Raw genomic sequence first — 23064 nt, forward strand, 5'->3', positions numbered from 1 at the left:
ATTTAAGAAACTGAACTGCAAAGGAATATGTACTTGAAATGCATTAAGTGTAATATTAAATGCAAGTGAATGTGTAGTCCTACCTCAGTACTCCAGTAGGCAGTAATTAAGTTTGCATCTGCATCTGATAAAGATTTCAGAACACCTTTGCAATGAGTAGGGAAGGGAAAGACTGTTGAGTTGGTACAATGCTGCCTTAAAAAGTAACTGCTGCCATAGCCATGTAAGTTCTGGTTCCTACTCCAGACTAGACTTATGGCACAGAATTTATAAAAATCAAGCCTGCATTTCATGGGCATATTATCTTTTTGTAGAAAGAAAATGTAAATGTGCTCAATCTTTGATTTTATAGCATTTTCAATATTGTTGTCCCAGTAGATCTGACAGTACTATGGCAGAGCTGCCACTGTCATTACAAACTGTGTTTTTCAAGCACTCCTGTTTCAGCAGCTAATGCATTATATGCTGGAAATTCAGGAAACTAATCAGTTTTCATTCAAAATTTTGCTTTCATAGGTTTGAGGTCTATTAGGCTTTGACAAAAAATGTTGCAGCAATCATATATGAGTGTGATATGATGCTCTTCTACTCCAGTATGGCCATGAGATTTCATACACAAGGTTGGAAGTTAGCATATTTCAGCAAACTGCTGATGACTAACAACTATGTTTTGAGCCGAATACTAGAATTAAGGTTAGTTAAAATTAGAAGCCACTTGTTTCCAATCTCATCTGTGGTTATGACAAAGGAGATAGGAATGGAGAGTGAGCCTGCTTAGATTTCTTGTTACAATGGGTGGTTACTGGCTAAGAGTAAAAGAATGAAGACTACCTCATTAAGAATCTTCTTGATATTTTTTAACAGCTTTCTGATGATTTAGTCTAAATTTACAAATATTTCCCATTGCTTAATTCTATCTTACTTTTAAAATTAAAAAAATAGGGCTTTTTGAATTAAACTAGTCAAAACTGTGTTCAGCAGGGCCTGTTCAGTGTGTTTAGCACTATAGTCTGAAGTTGTTAGAAAGGCAGTGTGATGCTATGCATGTCTACTCACAAACAAGATCTGTAAATCCTCTCAGGTATAGCTATACAGGATTTGTATCAGTGTTGGCTTTGCTTTACCTGCAAAATGACTCCAGTGGAGGAAAAAGCATCTTTATTCTGCACCTACACCTATTGCCCACTCCTTTGTATTCTGCTTGCCACTACTAGGAAAGTGTGTGGAAAATGTAGCACTTTTTAGAGGAAAGGATAAGCCACCTCTGTGCATGTAAAATGATCTTTCAGGGGCATGAAATACACTAAACACATACCCCTCACCAAAAAAGAAAGAAAGAAAGAAAGAAAGAAAGAAAGAAAGAAAGAAAGAAAGAAGTGGCTTAAGGTTGCATGTCTTGGTGACTACTGTATATACTCATGTATAAGTCTAGAAATTTAGGTAAAAAAAATTGACCACAATTTTTCAGACCTTGCAAGGCAGAGAATTCGGCTTCTGTATGCCTTTGTAACATGAACATCAGTGTAAAAATGCTTTTTTAAAGATGTTGTTTCCCGACTTATCCATGGGTCAATATAAGTACTGTATCTTAATTCTTATTTAAAAGAAGGAACTGTCTCCTGATGAAAAGCAAGAGTATAATATGTGAAGCACCAACCCCCTCTACTCTCTCATCCATCCAGCCTTATGAGTAAGCACCCTAGATTTAAGTCTGCTGGAATTTTATAAGTTCTTTGACATTGTTTTGCTTTGCTTCATCCTTTAGATCCTTTGCTTTATGCCCCTAAGTTTTACCCTCGACTTATCCACGGGTCATAACAAACCCCATAATTTTGGCCCCAAAATTTGCCCTCGACTTATACATGAGGTTGACTTATAGTTGAGTATATATGGTATGTGTGTGTGTTGTATGCCTTAAAGTAATTTCTAAATTATGGAAAACCTAAGCAAAGCTATCATGGGGTTTTGTTGGCAAGATTTGTCCAGAGGAGGTTTGCCATTGTCTTCCCTTCAGGATGAGAGCATGTGTCATGCCCAAGGTCACCCAGTGGGTTTCATAGCTGAGCTGGGAATTGAACCGTAGTCTCTAGAGCAGTGATTCCCAAACTCTTGATTTCCAGGTGTTTTGGCCTTCAGTTCACAGAATTCCAGACTACTGGCCAGGGATGGCTGAGTTTCTGGAAGCTGAAGCCCAAAACACCTGGAAGACCTGAGAGTTTGGGAATCAGTACTCTAGAGTCATAGTCCAATGCTCAAACTGCCATGCCACACTGACTACATCTTTTTAAAAACAATGTTATTTTCAAGGATAGGAGGAAAGAATACCGCCACGCCTCTGAACCATCAATAAGGTATGTACCGGGCCAAAGTTAACCTTCAATTGAACTCCATATCACAGGAATGTAATTTAAAAGAACATATCAGATTTATTTTTCTAATACAAAATTAACACATTGAGTGGTGTAGGGATTTGATCACTGGATTAGGACTCAGGAGATTAGGGTTCGATTCCCTACATGGTTAGGGAAACCCAGTGGGTGACTTCGGGCAAGTCACACACTCTCAGCCACAGACAACCTTGTGATAGGTTTGTTTTAGGGTTGCCGTAAGTCAGAAATGACTTGAAGGCACGCAACAACAACAACAAGAAGTACGGTCCAAAGGCATCCAACAGAAATTCAGCAATTATAGTGTTTTGTGAAATGCATTTTTAACTGTGATAAACACTGGTATATTGATGTTTATTGTGAACCAACTGGGGCACAATTTTCTCTGGAAATATGACATAAAAACTAAACTAAAACCAAAGAAATGTCTCCACTGCCACAAAAACCTATTTCTCTTATTTTATATCTTAGTTAGGACCAATAATCAGTAAGGCTGGTAATGGAAGATTCATTACTTAATAATAAGTTCAAATTAACTCTAGGCTGGTTTTGAAATCACCTCCTCATAGGGTGAAGTACCACTTTCTTGATTCTGATCCCACATGTTTGTGCACTTGACTAACTTTCAGAATTAATACAACAGTAACAACAATATAAATAAATAAATGTCTATTTTAAAAAATTGAAAAATGTGAAGTATTTTTAAAAATTAACCTAGCTTTGGCATAAAGAACTGTATTCACACTTCACACTATCTGGCATATGCACAAAAAGGCACTTACAAAAATATTTGATTTGTTAACAGTCTGTCATTCTACAAAAATGAAGATCTTCCAGCCTCCATATCATTCATCTCCTTTAAGCACTGGGATATGGTTTCCTCAAAAGCAAAATACTCATTAGGTTACTTGTCTGACACAAGCAAATCTTGAACCAATTTAGCAAGCATGAGTTATAATTGACTTGGAAAGAAATTGTTTGCATTTATGAGCCTCCTCAGATGTGGAGCCAAAGGGACCATTTACACATTTTTCAGCCAAGCCAGATACACAAATGGAGTATTTAGCACTCAGAAAAAAATACAGCATGTGGATTTATGTCTTTCCCCAAGTAAGTGCTTCCACAAATTAATGAGTGGTGCAAAAAATCACCAAAATACATACACAAACAGCAGGTGAAATATTTACATTATTTTTCTATTCATTGATAATAATTTTGATTTAAGTAAGTTTTAGGACAGCTCCAAAGCTGTACAGCCTAACTTTACATCACTACAGAGAAATTTCACAATGTGAGTCAAGCGCCAGTGCTAAAGGGAATGGAAATCAGAGGACGTCATAGATTCCAACACGTCTTAGACTATACCCAGACTGTCATTGATAAAGGTGTTAGCAAAATCTTGGCTTTTCCCTTCCACAGGGCTGACTTTTTCTGATTTGCATATGTGAATTTGGGAAAGGTCCCACTGCAGTTAGAAGAACCTGGATAGAGGGATGTCCTTTTGTACACCTCAAGACAGGTGTCAGTAACTCCATTTTTTTCCACTGCCACATTCCTAACATACCAAATTTTTTTTGCCACTTTTCAAGGTTGAGTTCCTGGGAGGCATCTGCAGGGGGGAATCTGTCATCACTGTGGGCACTGAGATACAATCCCTGGACTGTGGGAACTGCAGTGTTACAGTGCAAAAGTGTGTGTGTGTGTGTGCTTGTGTGTGTGCATTCAGAATCAAGATGCATAAAATCCAATAGGGCTTACATTCAGGCAAGCAGATATAAGCAGACACTGATCATGTCTGGAATATGCATGTTCCTGGAAATTCTAGACATCACGATGTCTTCATAAAGAAAGAAATGATAATCATCTGTAAATGCTGAGTTCCACTCAGTCAATCACAACTGGAGACATCTACATTTTCCCCCTTTTTAAATGAAAGCATAGCCTCAGTCAATGATAATCCTGATGACCAAAATAAACTCTAGTAGAATATTGCAATGTATGTATCCAGGATGCACAAAAGCACTCAGTGATATTCAGCATGATGTAGGATTAATTCTAAAATACGTCTGGGAAAAATCAGTGGCTTATTCAGGCTAGCAAAATTTAATAGGCCCCATTCTCTGAAGGCACAAGGAAAGAAACTTACTGTAATTGTTCTAGTTTGGGTATGTCAGTCATAAAGCCCTCTAAAAGTTGATGGACTAAAACTTCCACCATTCCTCACTAGTGGCTGAGCTGTGTCTAGAGGTTGGTGGGAGCTGCAATTCATCAAAATCTGGAAGGACACACAGTTCACACACCTCTTTGAATTCAATATATGATTGATTAGTCTTTGGTGTTGGATGAGCTACCCTGATCTAATAAGCTAATTAATTTTGCTATTATTTAAGTGTACAGGATCCTATCCAAGTTCAACATCTTGTTGTGTGCCTTAGGGGTGTCAACATATGGCAACTCTAAGGAAAAACTTCTACAGAGTCTTCTTGGTAAGATTCAAGAGGGTTTACCTTCCTTTCAAGCTGAGACAATGTGACTTACACAAGGTCATCCAGTGGTTTTCCACGGCTGAGCAGGAATTCGAACCCTGGTCTCCAGAGTCATAATGCAAATCTCAAACCGCTATATCATGCTGAATTTCAAATTCAACATAATTTTGTACAGAACCAAATAATACACAAAAAATAATGAACAGATATGCCTTACACCAGAGAATAAGATACAGTTTCCAGTGCCTTTGGGAATAAATGCTTTAATACACTGGTGACACCTTCTCATTACCTACTGATGGCATTTTATTTTTCATCCATTCCACCCTCACCCAGTATTCCGAACTAAGGTACTAAAGGTGAATAGGTAATTCCTTCAGAAGAGCTAGTGATTTCAAAATCATTTCATAACATGAAAATGTTATCCACCTCAGCTTTTTTTAAATGTATTTTCTACATGATTCCCCTTCATCTTGTAATTAATGTTGTCTTCCTTTCTGTGTTTCCTCACACTGACCAAGAGTCTGCAAATAACATTGCTTCTCTGCAGTTTCGAGTTACAATTGTCATTGCTTTGCAGCAAGTAATTTGGACAATGTTCCCTCAACATGGATATCGGATCAAAATAGTCTTTAGTGTTCAAACCGCAACAGTAACTTTCTGGGATCTTTTACCTGCATCTGCAAATATTGTATGTGCTAATGATGTGGCAACAACAGTGGTGCTAGTATAAATGAAAGCTCATTTTAAGATTCATGTTTCTCCCCTCCTTTCAGTCATTTCATTTATTTCATGAACTGTGCACAACTATCCTCTTTTAGATTTGGAATGAATAACTCCAATAATATGTTTGGGAAATGGCTAATCCACAACAATATTACCTTTAGCTTGGAACATAGCCATAATAAAGAAGAGATGGGTGGGAGGTGTTAAAATAACATTTTAATTCTAAGCTCTTTGACAACTATAAATCAAAGCTTGGACTGCTACCTTTAACACACACCTCATTCTGCTACATGTTCCCAAATTTGCCCAGGGGGTCACTAATATTATACTTCCATGGGAAACAGCATTATTATGTTTCTCAATACCTATTATTGTTAGCATTCATGTTGGAAGTGGCTAGGAGGGGCATTCTGTTTTATTCTTTTAACTAATGAAAGAACTTATATTGCCTAGGATAGTGCAGGTCTGTGTATGTTGTTGCTTCCAAGCTTCCTTGCCAAAAATCCAGGGCCAATTTATTCAGCAACACAATATTCCTGTCCAAAGTGTGTGGCTCTTAGCCACACTTCATGTTATTTCTAGAGTGTTGACTCCCAAGTAAAGTGACATAATTTCAGTGTCACAAATTAAGCAGCCACAGACAGGGTCCTGCATGGTTCTGAGGACTTTATGCGAACTGCACTGACTTCTACTGAAGAAAGATGGGATAGAATTTTAATAAACACATTCATTCAAACCAATGCAGTTACAGCTGAGATTCAAATGAATCTGAAAGAATATCTTCCTATGAGGAAATTTGAAGCCACATTGTAAAAGAAGCTGCACAGTTTCTCAAACTGAAAAACATGCCCCTTATTCTAGCAAACAAATCTGTTACTACTATGCAAACAATAAAAGCAGAGGAGGGCAGGCTGCTGTACTGAAGCCACAAGAATCTAATCCATACTATTTTTCTCATGACTTTCCTGAATAAAGTCATACATTTACAACTAAATTTCATTGATTTAAATGATTAGTCTCAACAGGGTTGAGGAGTTAAACAAGTGCTTAACATGGCAATTAATAAGACTATATAAACATTCTGAACTTGACTGGAACATGCTTTTCAGGGAAGGTGCTTGGTTCTGCAACCTTAGCCGTCAAACAACTTTTAAAATATAGGTTTATGTTAAGTTCACTGAAATTCTAGTGGAGATTTACTCAAATAAAGTTCTGAATGAATTTACTGAATTAATCTATAAGCACATAAAACCATCATAACTACTTGTGAATTCTGGAAATGGTCCAGTTAAGCATGTCTATGTTTCACACAGATCAACAAAATGTAAATGCACATAACTAGAAGCCTGATTACAATATTCCGTTTTTAAGCTAATACTTGCTTTTAAGAGTAATTGGAAATCTAGAATAGCCTCTATACTGTGTTAAGTTGAAGAGCCCAAGCAAGCACAACTTCATGAGTCTAACTGCAAATGTTACAGCAGCAGCTAAAAATGAAGTCGGCAACTATCTCTTTATAGCAGCATAGCTATTTTCAAATAAGTACAAGATCAGCTAGCTCCATGAATGGAAAATAACCATTTATTATTGAAAGATACTTAACCAAGAACTAGTATGGTCACTTCAATATTTAATGAAAGAAAGTTTCAGAATCTGCCAAAGAAAAGGATACCTTCTTGCATATTGAAATCTACCATAATCAGAAAAAATATTTATTTCAATTTCTAACCATTCACTTATGAGTTATAATAAATGGATTTGAATAAGATTTCAAAACAAAAAGGGAAGCTGATGATAAAGCTACATGATGAATGTTCTGGCAGTGATAATGTAGACTCAATGGTGGCTGTCATAAAAGAGTCAAATGGCATTTTCCACCTCCATCAAGGTCATGTTACTGATGATGTGCTCAATAATATGATAATGCATTTAACAACTTTCCTTGCATCTGACTTCGACCTTATCGCAAATCTGAATGGCCTTGTTTAACTACCCTGGCCTTTCAGCATTTCCCTGAACAAAGATAATTAAGGAGATGTACTGCCCCCTACTATCACAGGAATTGAAAGACAAATAAACTTTTAAGAGCACAGTCAGGTGTCTTTCCCAGTAATGTACAACATTTAAGCAGGGGGCAACATTAATGAAATAATGGTTAAATAATTATAAAAGGTTAACTATGTTAACTCTGTCACATAAGGTTAGTTAAAAAGAAAGAGCATTATAAAAGTTCCAGACTATGTTTTACAGCTCCCTGGGCAACATTTTTCCCACCTTGGAAACAATTTATGACGGAAAGAAGTGTTCTGCAAAAATTAACATAAACAACATTTCTAAGATAATTACTTCTGTTTTTATGTTCAATAGTGAAAATGGAGCCATTTGCAAAGTCTCTCTAATAACACTTTCTTCTCACTTTATTAGTAATTTCCTTCTTTCTAAAACAGTCAATATGAAAGGTCTACTTTTGATTTTTATACTAGAAAGGAATGAAATATTTCTTGTTGTGCCTTTGAGTTGTTCCTGGACTTATGATGACCCTAAGGGGAGGCTACTGTGGGGTGTTCTTGGCAGAATTTGTTCTGATGGTTTGCCTTCACCTCCTACTGAGGCTGAGAGAGTGTGACTTGCCCAAAGTCACCCAGAGGGTTTTTATGGCTGAGCAGGGATTCTATGGCAGAGGGTTCTATGGCTGAGCAGGGACCCTGGTCTCTGAGAGTACAAGCCCAACATCTAAACCACTAAATTATGTAAGTCTAATTTACAGTATTATCTTTAGTGCAGCAAAACATAGGCCACGCTATAGCTTATCTGGGTCTTTGATCCTTCTGACTCTCTCCTATGTGTTCATTTCTTGTCTATAAACTAACACCACAGAAACTACTTAATAAGTGAAGTGTACACTTATTTTACTATGATGAAATATGTTCACACTCATCCAAGCAGGATCTTAGGGACAGCTTACCTTATTTAGGAAATGGCCTATCCTTGCCAAGCAATCAAACAAAAACTGTGTGAAGTCCATGTATAAAACTCTCCTTTTAAAATTAAGGCTATAAACTACAATGCTGAATTACAAACTCACACATCCAGCTGGGAGTGTCACTTATATATAGCTTAGCTTTTTACCATTTTAACTAAATTTTAACTAAATTGTACTGTAGCAAGTGCACCAAAGTCAGAAAAATACACAGTAATCATTCAACAGAACCAAAAATCTGTATAATTAAAAACAGAACAGATTATATATTTTAAAAATATGAAAATCAGACACATAATAAAAATCATTGCATAGAAATCTATGAAAACATATTTGTTCCTTTTCTTTATTTGTATAAATATAGCAAACTTGCTTATTGAGTTCATATTTTGGTTAGAATTTGGCAAAATCAAGTGGGCTCCTGGCTCTTTAACAAACTGCTTTCCTTTCACAAACAGTAATCTACTTCCCCCAGAGAACATTATTTTTGAGGCTCAGAGAAACTTTGAAAAGCAGTGTGCTCTGTGGTTTGCACCATCCTAGTTCCCTGCTCAAAAAGGAAAATATAAAAATAAAAATGGTGGCTGTGTAAAAAGCTCCTGATTGTGGCCCCATGCCTGTTTTTAAAGCCTTTGGGGGGTTTTCTGCACATAAGAATAGAGAGAGTTCAACATTGTTTATATTGCTTCTTTTATTCCTTCAAATATATATTAAATTAAAAGCACTCCAAAATTAAAATTATGCAAAAAGCTTTCCATGGTTCATGTAAAACAGCTCCTTAATAAGCTACTGAACATTCACACAAATTGTTTTATCTTGCCTGTAAAATTCTCTTAAATGCAGATATTATTGTCCACCACTGTCATCCTATGAAATCACACAAGCAAACCGCTTGAATGTAAACATCATTAAATTTAGTGCGATTTTATAAGGACACAACCTAAGACTGTAAGTAGACCTATCTTGTTGTTGTGCATGTGTCTTCACGTTTTTTCTGAGTTATGGCAACTCTAACTTGAACCTACCAGGGGGTTTTCCTTGACAAGATTTGTTCAGAAGAGGTTTGCCATTGCCTTCCCCTAAGGCTGAAAGAATGTAACTTGCCCAAGGTCACCCAGTGAGTTTCATGGCTGTGCAGGGATTTGAACCCTGATCTCCAGTGTCCTAGTCCAACATTCAACTCACTATGCCACACTAGCTCTCTAGTCCACCAAGACTATCACTCTACACTTTAACTGCTCTGGCTGCCTCATGTGGAATCCTAGGATTTTCAGTTTAGGGAGGGGCATTTAGAAATCTCAGCTCAGGCCTCACTAAACTGCAAACCCAAGAATTCCACAGGAGGCAGTCAGAGCAGTTAAAGTGGAATAATAGTGCCATAACAGTGTAGTGTGACATTGAGATGCATTAGTTTGTTCCCACAGTGGCCAACCCAGATGCCTACGGAAAGCTCACAAGCAGGCTCTTAATGGAATAGCACCCTCCTTCATGTGTTGTACAGCATCTGAAATAGGAAACAGAGTGCATCTGCACTGCAGAATTAATGCTTCATTTGCAATGGCGCAATACTATGGAAGTCTTGATTTGTAGTTTTGTTAGCTGTTTAGTCGCTTCTGTCAGAGACCTTTGGTGCCACAATGAACTATAAATCCCAGAATTCAATAGGATGGAGCTATGACAACAGAACTGAAGTTCTGTCCATTTACCTGACTCTAGTAAGGTACTCCACAATTTCTTGCTCACTCTGGTTATTTCCATCCAATTATCTGGGTATGAACAATGTTCGCAAAGTCACCTGATGGTATATAAAAGGTACAACAAATATGGCAGTTTCCTTTGCCGTAGAAACTTCATCTGGTAAACACATACACAAGGTATCAAGTTACATACTTCCTTATGTAGGCTACCTTGTCTAAATCCCTTAAGAAGAACGTAAGAGTTAATACCACTTACGGTGAATATATCTGCCTGTGCTGCAGTATTGCAATTACAACTTTAACAGAGTGCATTAGCAAAAGGGGTTGATGATAGTCTTCTTTCCTGTCATTTACAACTATCTTTGCAGACTATTAAACCTCTGGACATTTTAATATGTGGGTCTTTCCCCAAAGGAAAAGATTTACTGTTACTTCATGTACTTATATGTTTATAACTAGTGAATCTTTTAAAAGTTTAATTAATTTTCTTTGGCTACTATAAATAGTTATAGTGCAGTGGTTAAATTAGTTCAACTCAGTTTTCCATTTTCAGGGGGGGAAAAAGGAAGCTTTTAGGGTCAAGGTTTAAAAAGTGTGAAACAAATCCATTGATAAAGATAATATTTCACAACAGGCCTTTAAATTACAGCTGTAACTGAAACACAAAATGAATGGTTCTCCATATGGCAGGTTAATTTAAATAGGTTGTGACGTCTATAATAAAAGCACATTGACTTTCACTAAGATGCCAGAAAAACAGGACACAAAGCTTCAACCCTTTCCTCTCTCCTTCTGTTGCAGCTCTTCTGCTTCTCCCATTCACTTAGGTGGGGTTTAAGAAGGTCACAGGAGAGCTCTGCACTAGATTGTGCTCATTCATATCAAAACTGTTCTACAATGCAAGGCAAAACAAAGTTCCCAGGTCACATAAATGCATGCTATCGTATTCTGTATTTACTTTGCAAACATTCATTTCTGGAAAGCCTGGTTAATATTGTTAGTCACTATTGTTTAGTTCAAAGAATGGCCTGAAAAGCACACAAAGCATGGTAGTTATAAACAAAACATGAAGTTCTGAATTCTGATCCCTTAATTGCTGATCGTGACTGAAAACGGATCTTTTCCCCACTAATTGCACAAGTTTTGTTGAAACCTTTTGAAATGCGCTTCAACAAATACAAAAAACACAGCTCTGAAGAGATTCTTTAATTTCGGTCATTTTATCTTACTTGTAGTTGTGACTGATGCTTAGCAACCTTTCTCTCTTCTAAAGAACTGAATACCTGGAGTAAGCATGTAATCTGACATACAGATTATGGAGATTATTCTACTTAGATAGTTACTAACATGTGTCATAACAGAAATGCATTTCACATTATATTGGAATTGTTGTTGTTGTTGTTGTTGTTATCATTGTGGAGATTATTCTATTTAGACAGTTACTAACATGTGTCATAACAAATTTATTTCACATTATATTGAAATTATTATTATGGAGATTATTCTATTTAGACAGTTACTAGCATGTGTCATAACAAAAATTCATTTCACATTGCACTGACATTATTTGTCCATCCAATATTTTACTGGAGAAGAAGAAAACAAAAGTTTCCAATATTATTAGTTGTGAATGCCAAAACAAGGACAATGGATTCCCCCCGATTAGTAAATAAGATTTATACTGCAAATGTCTAGTTTTTCCAGAAGTAATAAAAAAGGAAACGGTACCATTTAGCACTGAAACAACATACGTATTTTTTTTTAAAAAAAACCCTCAATTATCTTCCTTTTGAATAAACATATGGACGGAAATGAATCTTTCTGAGGTTTTCTTATATCCATTTTATCTTAATCTGTAACAGTTTTGCAGAATGATTTCAGAAGTCTTCAAAAACGAACAAGATAGGCCACCCAATGGTTTTTGGAAGCAATTACATTAGTATTAGGAAATAGAAGCAAATTGACTGACTCACCTTAACTCTAGTTATAAAAAAAGATCAAAAGGTAAGACTGACTCATTCCATCAGGCGATTGCAAAAAGAGATGCAACGCATTCACTGCCACGCAGAGACCCCTGTACAGAAAGATTTCACAACTTTTCCCATGCAATTTTCGTCAATTGACTTTGCTGCTCAAAAGGCCTACAATGGCAAAGCAGACCCACGCTTTAGCTCCATTGTTCTCCAGCTTACAAATTCCTAAACAGGTCAGCTGCAGATCACTCTTCGCCTCAAGGTCCACAAAGTGGATCGCCTACCTAAGTGTTCCTGAACTGAGGGAAAACATTCCTTAAAGGGCTTCTTCTCTCCCCCCCGCCCCCACCTTTAATGATAATAGCCAGAGTACAGAAACCAATAGTTAACTAAGAGCAGCTGTCCAGATTTGTTTGGTGAGGCTGACCAGCATAGCATCAAAGTTTCACAGCCAACCCCCCCCCCCTCCCAAGTTTGAAATCAGCTTGTGGCAAAGACCCTGAGAAAACGTATCAAGAGCCAACACTTTCGACCGGCATGCAAACAATACTGTTTGTAATTATTTATCCCTTTAAAAGAGGAATTTACAAAACGTGCAATGCTATATTTGGATGGGGCCGTCATACAAAATGCGCTGCTTTGCCCAAAATACTCTGAATGCTGATGTGCCTTTTTCTGCCAAGGAAAATTCTAATAAGATCTTAAAACAATAAGCAAATGGTGGCCTCTCTGGATGCTTCAGCCCAACTCTTAAAAGTTGGGAGAACAAAAGGTTTATTTTTTTGAAAACGAAAACCTTGGCTTCTTTGCACAGCTCCAGACAGGGATCTGCTTCCAATTACTGAAAGTATTTCCACTTCAGTGGAAAAGGATCAAATCTTCAGCTACACCATCTTTAAGGGCAACGCGTTTGATTATATTAAGCTTGGAGGACGCTGAACGCCTCTGTGGCACATGTGGATGTGATTCTGCGTGTAGCGTGCGGAAAAAGGAGAGAAAGCAAGCACTGGGTCCTGTGACTGTTTACAGCAAATGTGGTATGCCTTATTTTTATCCCCCCCCCCCCCTTTCCAGATACCACAATAAATGGCCGAGAGGACTGCCGGGTTTACAGGCAATGCTTAACCATTACTTCTAAATCAATCCAGTCTGTTTCCCCTCACTGTTTTCACTTACACTACATCGGCTGTAATAAAGTTAGCTCTCCCTTTATGGACTTCGTTGGGGAAGAAAAAACAAAACCCAACAGAGGCTCTGCCAACCGATGCCATTCAGGGGACTCTGAATGGTTTGAGCCTGGTTGGACTCTACTAACCTCATTGCTTTTTAGGAGATTGGATGGTTAGATCTTGGTTTGTCTCTACTAACCCCATTGCCTTTCAGAGACTGAATGGTTAGCTCCTGGTTAGTCTCTCCTATCCCCATTGTCCTTTGGTAGACTGAGTAGTTAGATGCTGGTTAGACACTCCTAACCCCATTGCTTTGCAGGAGTCTGAATGGTTAGATGCTGGTTAGATACTACTAACCCCAGTGCCTTTCAAGAGACTGAAGGGTTAGCTCCTGGTTGCAGTCCCTGCTCGCCATTGCCATTCAGGAGATGTCTATGACTGGTGAGATGCTGCTGCTGCTGCTGCTGCCGCCCGGTGCCCTTATTCGAGCCTCTGGCAAGGAGGAGGCGACGGTGCCAGGCTTGCCTTATGCCCAGTCAGTGCCTTTTGCAAAGCGCCAGCCTGGCTTCTGCCTTCATGTCGCCTGCGAAAGAAGACTGGGCAAAAGCCTCCTTCAAGGCTGGAAAGGAAAGGCTGCGGATCCCATTCTTTGAAGCCCGGTAAAGGCGATATGGCAAAGAGGATCTGCACAGGGAAGCCTCTGTCCAGACTGCAGCATTAACCCGGTTTGATGGCGCTCCAAGGGCCAGGGCTCCAGGCGCGGGCATTCTGGGAATTGCAGGGCTCTGCTCTGGTGCCACGACCAACTGCAATTCCCAGAATGCCAGCGCCTGGAGCCCTGGCCCTTGGAGCGCCACCAAACCGGGTTAATGCTGCAATCTGGACGCGCCCTCCCCCCGAACGCCCTTCTTTGCAAAGGGAAGAGGCTCAGCCAGTCCTTCCCCCGTCTCCCCTTCGCCTTGGAGCCTGAGGAGCCTCCTGCTTTGCTTCCCCGGCTGCACCCACCTTTCCTGGGCGTCCAGAGCAGCGCTGCTTCTCCTTCTCCTTCTCCTGCTGCTGCTTCCTCTCCTTCTGGCTGCTGCTGCTGCCTCCGTTCGGGCTCCAGCGCCGAGGAGGAGCGAGCGAGCGAGAGAGAGAGAGAGAGAGAGAGAGAGAGATGGAGAGGGTCTGCTGCGCGGAGAGGAAGGAGGCAGGGAGGGAGGGAGGGAGGCAGGAGTGGGCGCCTCCGAGGAAGAGCCCCAGCGAGAGGGAGGAGGAGGGAAAAGAGGGAGGAGGGTGAGAAGGAAGAAGAAGAGGATGAGGAGGAAAGGGAGAAAGAAGAAGAGGGGAACGAGGAAGACGATGGAGGGAAGGAGGAGGAGGAAAAAGGGGGAGGAAGATGATGATGATGATGATGAAGGGAAAGAGGAAGAAGAGGAGCAGGAAAAAGGGGAGGAAAAAGAAGAGGAAGGGAAAGAGGAGGAAGAAGAAGAGGTTGAAAGGGGAAGGAAGAAGAGGAGGAGGAGGAGGAAAAAGGAGGAGGAAGAAGAGGGATGAGGAAAGGGAGGAAGGAGGAGGGGGGAGGAGAGGGAGAGAAAGACAAGGGAGAAGAAGATGAAGAGAAGGGGGAAAAGAGGGAGGAGAGGAAGAAGGGGAGAAGGGAGAAGGAAGAGGAGGTGAGGGAAGAAGAGGAAGAGGGGGTGTCCAGACATCATGGTAGCACAGGAGGACAAGGCACTGAGAAATGTTGGACACTCCAGTGGGGGAGGGGAGGACATGACCACATAAAACACTGAAAACACTCCTAGAAACGTACATCGCTGCTTCTTCGTCCTGCGCAGAATGGGGGGGGGCATTTGGGAACCCCTCCTGGGCAGAAGGTGGAAATGGAGGACAGGTCCTGGAAAGAGGAGGACCCAACCTGGGCACCCAGGAGGAGGAGAGAGGAAAGACCCTCCACACAGCCACCAACCCCCCCCCCAGCCCTTTGAGCCAAGTGACTCAGTGTCCCTCCTTCTCTTTGGGCCCAGCTCAGGCTCCGGGTTCATGGCCTCACATTGCACAAACCCAAGTTGCTGCAGGCATGCAGAGAGAGGCATTACTGCCTCCTTTTCCTAGGCGTTTATCCCACGAAAGGAGATACTGGGTGTTTATCCTGTGACTATCCCGGAAAAATCATGTTTATATATGAAATTATTTTGCATGCCGCCGTGTGAAGCCCACCATTGAAGTGGTCACAAAGAAGCATTAACACATATCTCTTTATTTTGGGGATTTCAACAACGCATTTCCAATATTGCTTTATTTGTGCAATTACTCACCATTTTCACTTTATTGCGGGATGCTTTCAATGCACTTTAATCTCTCTTTAAAGCTGGAATTAGCCCCAGTGTGATCAGCTCCCTAGTTTAAGATCTACACACTGTTCAGCCTCCCCTATCAAGGTCAACCTGCCTTGCCTCCAAACCAAAGGAAAGCACAGTACTTTTTTATTTTTAAAAAAACCCACATCTGAAGCCCTAACAATAACAATAAATAATGCATCACCCACCCACCCTGCAAGAGCTCCAAAAATTGAAATGAAGAGCGGCTTGAAGGGGCTTAAAAACCCAATAGGAAACGTTGCAATCCTGTCGCTCATACGCCGTGTGCCCAATTCCCAAATGCCTTTCAAAATAAATAAATAAAGTAAAATCCCCTCCACAGATTCTTTTTGGAACAATGTCTCTTAATGTAGTGTTTCCGCGCTGTAATTTGGGATTTGGATGAAACCCAGCTTTATTAAAAGCAAATCAACTTTTGCCTCTTGCCTTTAAATGCAGTCTGCATTTTTATCCTTCCTATAAAGGCAGGAGGCATATTGCCTGTGCTGGTCTCCCAACGGTCCAAAAGGTGAGTAAACTGGTGAGGCCTGTGCAGCTGTCTGGCCGCTTGGAATACAGGATCATCGAGAGGCCTGCCTTTTCCCCAGACCCTTTCCCACACCAAGGCTGCCGGCAGCTGCCATCAGGGCATGCCCTCATAACTGGATTAAAGGATTGCGACACTCATACAATTATAAATTTATAATCCTTATCCTCGCTTTCCTCTTCTTCATGCAACAACCATCTCTCATCTCAGCTGTGCCAACCTTCTGTAGTAGGTTGCTCTGTCTCACGCCAGTTTCCAATGTCCCAATTCTGTTCATGCTTTTCTCTCTCTACTAATTGCTATGATGACGTGAAGTTGAAGGCTTTCAAGACCAGCATCCATAGTTTTTTGTGGGTTTTTCGGGCTATGTCGCCACGGTCTAAAAGAGTGTTTTCCTCACTGTTTCGCCAGCAACTTTGGCTGGCAAAACTTCAGGGAAAAACTCTTCTAGAACACAGACACATGGCCCAAAAAAACCACAAAAAACTATGGACTATCACACAGGGAAAATTTGGGGTTTAAACAGTGATTATCCATTGAAAATTGCACGACTGTGATTAAGATTGTCACACGACATTACAATTAGAGCCATTATCCCGGGAACCAGGCAATAAACATCAACAAATCATTCATGGAGAAATCCCATAAATGATTTGTTGCTGTTTATTGCATGGTTTATTCCCTGGTTAGACCCAGGATAATGACTCTTTAATCATAATGTGTATGAAAATCTTAATCACAATCGCACAATTTTCACAGGATAATCACTGTTTAAACCCTCAATTTCAACCTGATTTTTCCCGTGTGATAAAGTCCTATGCTATGATAATGTTGGTACAACATTTCCAAAGTCCACTTGAAATACAGTATAGGCTCCATTCTTCATGGATATCTTCTCCTTTTGAAAAGCTGTGCTCCCCCTTTTCATGATTTTCCATTTGCAGGTAAAGTCCAACAGCCATCTTGTGTTTTAGTTCTGTGTCCTGACAAGGCCCCTAACAAAATTAAATGGTAAAGCAACAATGCTCAAAGATTATTAATTGCTACTCTCAATAAGTAATTAAAATATATTATGTATCGATAACTTATGTTAAAGATGTCAAAAAAAGATACAACAAGCTTCATATGATGTGTCTATGCGGCCTTGGTCCTAGAGGCTACTGGATAAATCGCTTGACTGGTCCACTCAGCCAGATTTCTCTTACTGCTTCCCAAATAACCAGCTTTCATGGCTTATTGATTTGCACAGAGCAATAGGGCTTTCATTTTTGAGACACGTATCTGTGTACTTCAAAGGCCATGCATGGCATGGGATACGCCAGCCCTAGAATTCACCCCAAAGTGTTGTGAAAGCATTAACTAGATATTAGAAAAATTGCTTTGATGGGGGCGGGAGAATGATAACTCTCTAATTCTAGTTATTTGGTGGAGTATACTGGAAATTAAAAAACAACTTTTCCAAGCTCTCCAATAAAATATATAATTATTTGTGGAACATAGCAACTTCTGGCCAAAGTTGTAATGGTTCTAATAATATAACGTATTGTTTCAGATTTCCTTTACTCCTGTCTTCTAACCAACTAATCCTTTCAGCTCCCACTTCTGCTTCAGTTACCTTTGCCTTCTAACAATCCTGTCTGCAACCCTAACTCAGGCCCCTAATTCTCAGTAAATCACTCTGTCCTACATCAACAGACTCTCTCTGACCTCTTGCTAACTGTCTTTGACCTGACTCCCTAAATGACTATCTCATCTGACACCGACACTAGCCATCATTACATTCTGGCCCCTGCTGTCAATCCTTCCTTTGCTCACTCTTCTGTCACACTCTACTTTCCAGTTAGGAGTTAATTTGCTATTATTAAATTACTCTATTTAATAAATCAAGAAATAAATGGTATGTCACCTTTCTTTTCAAGGTATTCAGATGCTCTTATAAACACACTGATAATATGTGTATAAAAATGTCTAGGGTATAACCAAGTAATCTAAAAACAATAGTCATAACTATAATACAATGATCAGTATATTCATTCTTTTTTAAAAAAATATTTTTACAGGAATGTTAAAATCTATCAGCCCAAATTAGCCATAAACCATTGTTGTTGTGTGCCTTCAAGTTGTTTCTGACTTATGGTGACCCTACAGCAAGTATATCTATGGATTTTTCTTGGCACGATTTATTCAGCGGTGTATGTGTTTTTGCCATCCTCTGAGGATGAGAAAGTGTGACGTCCAAGCTCACCCAGTGAGTTTTCCTGGCTGAGAGAAGATTTGAATCCTGGTTTCCAAGGTCACAGTCCAATGTTAAACCATTATATCATGCTGGCTCCATAAAATATTGTTGTTTAGTGTGCCTTCAAGATGTTTTTGACTTATGGTGACCCTGCAGCAAGCCTATCATGGATTTTCTTGGTCTGTTTCATTAGAGGGCATTTGCCATTGCCATCCTCTGATGCTGAGAGAGTGTGACTTGCCCAAGGTCACCCAGTAGGCTTACATGATCAAACCAGGATAATCTCCAGCATCCTAGTCCAAACCACTATACTATGCTGGCTCTCTCCATAAAATATACACAGACAAATATTAATACAAAACAAGTATTGTAATTTAGCATTCAAGCACAGGATAGTATCACTTTTTTCTCAAGGAATATGCGAAATTTCAATTACAAGTAATGAGGAGCATGACAGTTATCACATGTATTATATGTGTGTGCATACACACACACACAGTTTTTCTTAGCTACAAAATAAGTAACAATGCAAGATATAACAACCTGGAATGTAAAAGTCTTGACGATTTATAGATAGTTCCTTTTAAGACGGAATCATGATTTTGATGAATGAACTCAATTTATTGTGTCAGTACTCTGTAGTGGGCAATAATATATTTTCCATCTCCAATAACATCTCTATTGTAAACCAGCAAGGGATTTTAGTGTTGAAGGTAGCAGTGATTGGCTGAAGGTGGCAATGACTGGCTGAATTGTTCTAATGTCACACTAAGATGGGAAGACTAAAATCTCCAAAGTACCATTGGTTGAACTACTTACATACAACCAAGAAACAAAGCAGATGCAAAGACCCAGAAGAAAAGAAGGCAGAGCCTCAATAAAAGAATCTGAGAAAGCAGAGAACTAAAGGAAGAAGTAGCCTATAATGGAGTGATAGTGGAAGAAAGAATGGCATGACAGAATGAAGAAGGGTAGAAGAAGATATTTCTGATAAGAAACCTAAGAAAAGAAATTGGAACAGAGAGATTCATCTGGCCAAGAGCTGTAGAGATGAGAAAGGAAGTTTAAATAGCTATCTCTGTCTTTACTTACATTTTATGATGGATTCAAGAACACCAGAAAAACTGGAAATGCAAAGAAAGAACTGCCAGCTTGTCAATTATTATTATTATTATTATTATTATTATTACCACCTCCCCATTCACATTCTCTTACCATATATACAAGCACATGGTAAATTAATCCAGTAAAATAGTTATTGTAACATGCAAATTAATAACAATTATGCAAGTTATATATACAGACACAGAGTTATATATTTGTGATTAGGGTGGTTTATCCATATAGAAACTGAGGGTTTAGATGACTGAATAAGAATGATTTAAAATTTTGTTAACAATCTATAGTCACTGTTGTATTTCTTTTTAGAAGCTACTGCAATGCACCTCTTGTTAACAGAGTGTTACACCAACTCTTTCAAGTTTTATGTTTTAACTTGGTCTGTTTTAGATTTGTGAGTCCCTGTACTGGGAGGAAGGTGGGATATAAATAAACATAATGATGATGATGATGATGATGATGATGATGATGATGATGATGATTCAGCATCATATTCATGAGACTCATCAAGGGTATAAGAAACCCCTTCCATCCTTCTTTGCCATTTAGTGTGCATGTGTCACTGAATCCAGTAAAGTAAGTGCAAATAGGCCAAAAAGACAAACATATATTTAAAAATCATATATGCTAGGTCTTATTTCCCTCTAAGGAGCAATGTCAAGAAATCATGCATACACAAATCTTACTAACCAAGCTATAAATAGCAAGCTCACTCTTTTACTCCCTCAGTATGGGTGCAATGCTATACATAGGATATTTGACACCCTGTGTGTATCATTTTTTAATATTCCTTCTCCAGCAGCCTTTTCAGAATCTAGCGGAGCTGCTGGCCAGGTGGGAAGGGGTGGAGACTCACTTTACTGCCCGGACAGCAGACCTGCCAGACCCTAGAGTCACCCTGTGTGGGGTAGATGCTGAGGGAGAGAAGATATTTTCATATTGCACTGGGTTTTGGAACAGGCAGTGGCAGTAAATCTGTCACATTGCTTCTATCTGGGCAAAATCAGTATCACACCAGAATGCCTTCTCTCTCAGAACAGAGTAGTCTGATGGAATTTCTGATAATGTGTTTGACTCTGGACATAGCAAAAGAACTTGCATCAAAGATCAACAGTACAAGTTTCTCCTCCTAGTGTGTGAGAGAAAGGGGCCTTAAAGGCATTCAGGAAGAGATTGATGAGCAGAACTGGTCATCAATTGCTATTCAGAAAATATTTAGAATTTGCTGCATCTATAGGCAATTTATAGTCCCAGAGAAAAAAGTTGCACTAGCTGAAGAAGATTCCACTTGCAGTCTGGCATCACCAGTGCAAGTGGGATACATAGTCTCTTGTCAAAGACTTGTATCAAAGCTGCAACAACATAACCAGGTTTATCTATATTCAGTTCTGATCTGAGATAGATAACAAATCAGTATTTTAAATAGTGTAAAATAAAATGCAATTTCTTTACAGGTTTTATTGCAGTAATCAAAGTTCAGCCCAAATAAAAAGATAACCACCTTTGGAAGGCATTAACAGTTAAGCTTTAGTGATTTCACCAGGGAAAGACAAATGTTAAAAATATGTCAAACTCAAAATTTTAGCAGATATACATTGAGTATCATCTCTTCTCAATACTTCAAAACATCTTTGTACCTTTGGTGGAAATGTACAGATGCTGTAAAATACTGGGGGGAAATACACACTGATATTGAGGATATTATGTATTACTATTCCAATTAGATACTAGAAAAAGAAATAGAAAGAAAATATAGACATATTATCCTATATATGATTACTATAGCTAGAATTGTCTAATGCTAGTTATTGGAGGGGAAAAAAGACCCTGACAAAAAAAGAGTGGATGTATAGATTAAACAAAGCAATGGAAATGGATATATTGACGGCATCTCTAAAAGATTTGAATAAGGAAGAAAAAGAAAAAGAATGGGACTGCCTAAAAAGATATAGGGGAAATAATTAATCAAAAAATGTATTATGTCCGATACATAACTCCCTAATTACATGCTCATTTCCTATTAGGAAATGAAAAACCTTTTACTTACAGATTTATATTTAGGAGATATAATATGGTTAATCATATAAAGAAATGCATTTACTTTGTGGAAGCAATTATATATTTGATTTAAGAAGATTCAAAATCCAAGACCTAATGGATTTTCAATATGATAATGTGATTTGTCTATATAGTGTGGTTTTAACGTTAAATATTATATGTCAATGTATTTGTTTAGGTTTGATGTTTGACGTTTGTTTCTAATAAAAAATTGGGGGGGGGGACTTCTTGTATAGTCAAGACTTGCTATTTGTGCAGAATGTAACAAAGACAAACAGTAGACAAGTAGTCCTGAGCCCAGTACAAAACAAGGCTGGAACACCTTACGTGAACCAATGCTATCACTACAAGCCACTACATTGCCACATAAATCTAACCCTTCTCCCTACCCACTCCCTATTTCATGACCCTCATATCAAATCCACCTCTGCCTATGACAGTGATACTAGGTGCATTTCCCACCTTTGCCAGTTATTTCGACTGGCAGAGTACATAACAAAACAATTCCTGACTTTAAAATGTCAACCAAATTGACATCTCCTAGAAAAAGATACAAATGTCTTAAACAGTCATATTATTTCCCTGTCACTATTGTAATAAGCAGGATAACACATTGTAGAATTGCACTTCTTGTTTCTTTGCAATACCATAACATTAGTGGCTTATAATCATCTTGTGATTAACCAAGACCCCAGGTCCCTTTTTCTTCTATTGCTTCCAGCATTCAGTTCCTAGCAGATAACAAAAATACTAATTATTAGCTCCCAAGGGCCCCCAAAGACTTTGTTTTAATATTCTTCTAATTCAAGCTATTAAGTCTCATTTCATTTCTATTACTTTAGTCCATAGGACTATTCAGCTTATCTCACAAACATCCTAACTTATTAACTATATCGATGTCCCTCCTATGGGTAATCACTCTCCTCACCAGGTGCTTTAATCAGCCTGTTCCTATTTCTGTTTCTAATGCCAAGTTCATAAAAACACATGGTATATTATGGTGGATGGTTTTGTGAATACTTTGTTCCATCTTTTTGATAGTTTCCAGATCTCTTTGTGAAAGAGTGCAAAATTATCAATGTGAAGAGAAACATCCTCATTGCCAAGTGAATCAGAACTCTCATGCCCTGATCCAGTTCTGTATAGTTGTTTAGATGTAGCCAAAAGCGGTAGAAATGTGCTTTTGAAGGCACAACTCATCAAATCTAAGGAATCTATGAATCTGCCTTACACTGACACATCTATCTCAGTGTTGTCTGCAGTGCCACAAAGAAACTTTTCAGGGTTTCATAGAGAAGTCTTTCCCAGCTCTGGCTGTTGATCAACCTGGAACATTTTACTTTG

At 38.9% G+C, this 23064-nt stretch overlaps 1 protein-coding gene across 2 annotated transcripts in view; it reads right to left on the reverse strand.

Annotated features, from left to right (window-relative positions):
- The window catches only part of TENM3 (teneurin transmembrane protein 3), a 1412274-nt gene that overhangs the window by 275120 nt on the left and 1114090 nt on the right, over positions 1–23064 (reverse strand). The window contains exon 1 of one of the 2 annotated variants that reach the window (XM_042468495.1): positions 14424–14475. The exons of the other annotated variant lie outside the window; for it this stretch is intronic. The gene's annotated coding sequence lies outside the window, so the exon portion shown is untranslated. Of the gene's footprint in view, positions 1–14423; positions 14476–23064 lie in introns of those variants that run through there. 2 annotated transcript variants of the gene reach the window in all.

The sequence above is a fragment of the Sceloporus undulatus genome, chromosome 5 (genome assembly GCF_019175285.1).
Source record: "Sceloporus undulatus isolate JIND9_A2432 ecotype Alabama chromosome 5, SceUnd_v1.1, whole genome shotgun sequence".
Taxonomy (NCBI): domain Eukaryota; kingdom Metazoa; phylum Chordata; class Lepidosauria; order Squamata; family Phrynosomatidae; genus Sceloporus; species Sceloporus undulatus.